Here is a 2,885-nt window from a genome sequence, read left to right as displayed (position 1 = left end):
TCCAATCACTACACTTACCCCACCCAGAGTTTAAACAGAGAGAAAATGATTCCTGATTTTTACATACATTTCCCGCTGCACTTAGTACACTGTTTTGTTGACAGGATTTTCAAAAAATTAAAAACATAACATTTCTTTGTATAAACAAACATATGTCAAAGATTTCCCTTAAGTCCTTGAGGGAGGGAGGCAGTTAAATGGTAAAAGTGGTTTAAAGAGCATTTTGAGGTACTAGATATTCACAGGCATTTAAAGAAAACAGAGTGACACTGCTGGGTTAGATACAAAACTGGTTAATGTTCTACATAGCAATACAACCATAGCCTTTGGAATTTTTTCTCAGGGGCATAGATACATTCCTCTAGTTTGTCCATTTACATTCAAGTTTTAATTAAAATTAAATAAAGTTAAATTTTTAATCCCTCAGTCACACTAGCCATGTCTCTAGTATTTAGCTGTCACATGTAGCTAGTGGCTGAAAAATTGAATAACACACATATAGAACATTTCCATCATCACAGAAAGTCCAATTGGATAGAGATTGACCTCCTAAGCATTGTTCTAGTGTGACATTGGGAGGTCATGCTATACTGTTTTGTGTTATTTCCAAATTTAATGTAATTTTTTCTAAAGAATCTCATTCACATGACCACTGGCTTTCAAACTTTTCTAACCAAGACTCACATTAAGAAATTTGTTTTGATTGACTAATATTTGACAAGTGAGCCAATGGGGGAAAGACAGTCTCTTCAGTAAATGGTGTTGGGAAAACTAGATATTCACATGCACAAGAATGAAGTTGTGCACCCCCATCTTACACTATTCACAAAAATTAACTTGAAACGGATTAAAACCTAAATATAAGACCTGAAACTATAAAACTCCTAGAAGGAAACATAGGGAAAAGCTCCTTAACATAGGCCTTGGCAATGATTTCTTTGGATATGACACCAAAGCACAAGCAACAAAAACAAAAATCAACAGATTAGACTACATCAATCTAGAAAGATTCTTCACAACAAAAGAAATTATCAACAAAACGGAAAGACAACCTATGGAATGGAAGAAAAATATTTGCAAGCCACCTTTCTGAGAGGTTAATATCCAAAATATAGAAGGAGCTCTTTCTGCCATCTCTCCGAGCCGCCACAATGGTGCGCATGAACGTCCTGGCAGATGCTCTCAAGAGCATCAACAATGCTGAAGAGAGAGGCAAGCACCAGGTTCTTATCAGGCCATGCTCCAAAGTCATCGTCTGATTTCTCACTGTGATGATGAAGCATGGTTACATTGGCGAATTTGAAATCATCGATGATCACAGAGCTGGGAAAATTGTTGTGAACCTCACAAGCAGGTTAAACAAGTGTGGAGTGATCAGCCCCAGATTTGATGTACAACTGAAAGATCTAGAAAAATGGCAGAATAACCTGCTCCCATCCCGCCAGTTTGGTTTCATTGTACTGACAACCTCAGCTGGCATCATGGACCATGAAGAAGCAAGACGAAAACACACAGGAGGGAAAATCCTGGGATTCTTTTTCTAGGGATGTAATTCATTCGTGCAAATAAAATGCCTCAATGGACAAAAAAAAAAAAAAAATATATAGAAGGAACTTACACAACTCCATAGCAAAATAACTCCCAAACAATCCAGTAAAAAAAATGGAAGACATATAGTGAATAACAAATACACAAAAAGGTGCTCAACACCTCTAATCCTCAGGGAAATGCAAGTCAAAAGCGCCTGTTAGAATGACTATTATTATGAAGACAAATTTTTAAAAAGGCAGGCAAAGATATGAAGAAGAGGAACTCTTATGTTCTGTTGGTAGCAATATAAATTGGTACAGCCACTAGGGAAAATGGTATGGAGACGCCTCCAAAAAATTAAAAATAGAATTACCATTTAATCTATCAGTTGCACTTCTGGGTATATATCCAAAGGAAATGAAATCACCATCTTGAACAGGTATCTGTATCCTTAAATTCATTGCAGCATTATTGATAATAGCCAAGACATTGAAACAATCTGAGAATCCAGTTAATTATAAAAATACAGGGCAGCCCAGGTGGCTCAGCAGTTTAGTGCTGCCATTAGCCCAGGGCGTGATCCTGGAGATCCAGGACCGGATCCCACATCAGGCTCCCTGCATGGAGCCTGCTTCTCCCTCTGCCTGTGTCTCTGCCTCTCTCTCTATCTCTCGTGAATAAATGAATAAAATCTTAAAAAAAAAAAAATCTCTTATGTCCTGAAAGAAAAAAATATGCTGTTAACTTAGAATTCTCTAACCAGTGAAAATATTCTTCAGAAATTAAGGCAACTTTGAAAAGGTGACTGCCAGGAGTTGGGAGGTCAGGAAGGAAGCTTTGGAAGCAGTCCAGATGAAGAATAATGAAGCAGGTACTATAATGAGAGGGTATAGTCTCAGGTAAGGTCTTTGGAGATTATCTGGCCAGAGTTACTCCTAGAGTTAGTTTTCTAGAACAGAGATCTTACCACACTACTACCTCCAAAATCCTGTGTGGTGTCCCAGATCATCCAAACTTGGATCTGAACATGTATATCTCTCCCCAGTCTCATCTCACCATGTTTTAAAATTAAGTTTTTAAAAATATTATTTATTTATTTATTTATTTATTTATTTATTTATTTATTTGAGAGAGAGAGAGCAAGCATGAGCAGGAGGGACAGAGGCAGAGAGAAAATCCCAAGTAGACTCTGCACTGAGCAGAGCCTGATGTGGGGCTCAATCCTATGGCCCTAAGGTCATGACCTGAGCGGAAACCAAAAGTCAGACACTTAACCGACTCAGCCACCCAGGCACCCCTTAGTGTTAGTTTTAATTAAATACACTGCTTTAAAAAGAAAAAGCAAAGGCACATGC

The 2,885-nt window shown here is 37.8% G+C and overlaps 1 pseudogene; it reads left to right on the top strand.

Moving 5' to 3' along the window:
* Window positions 1–1,129: 1,129 nt before the first annotated feature.
* LOC140595077 (small ribosomal subunit protein uS8-like) lies at window positions 1,130–1,589 on the top strand (annotated as a pseudogene).
* The last annotated feature ends 1,296 nt before the right edge of the window (window positions 1,590–2,885 follow it).

The sequence above is a fragment of the Vulpes vulpes genome, chromosome 13 (genome assembly GCF_048418805.1).
Source record: "Vulpes vulpes isolate BD-2025 chromosome 13, VulVul3, whole genome shotgun sequence".
NCBI lineage: Eukaryota > Metazoa > Chordata > Mammalia > Carnivora > Canidae > Vulpes > Vulpes vulpes.
Note: the sequence above shows the minus strand (reverse complement) of the source record. Positions and strands in the feature narration are given on the sequence as shown.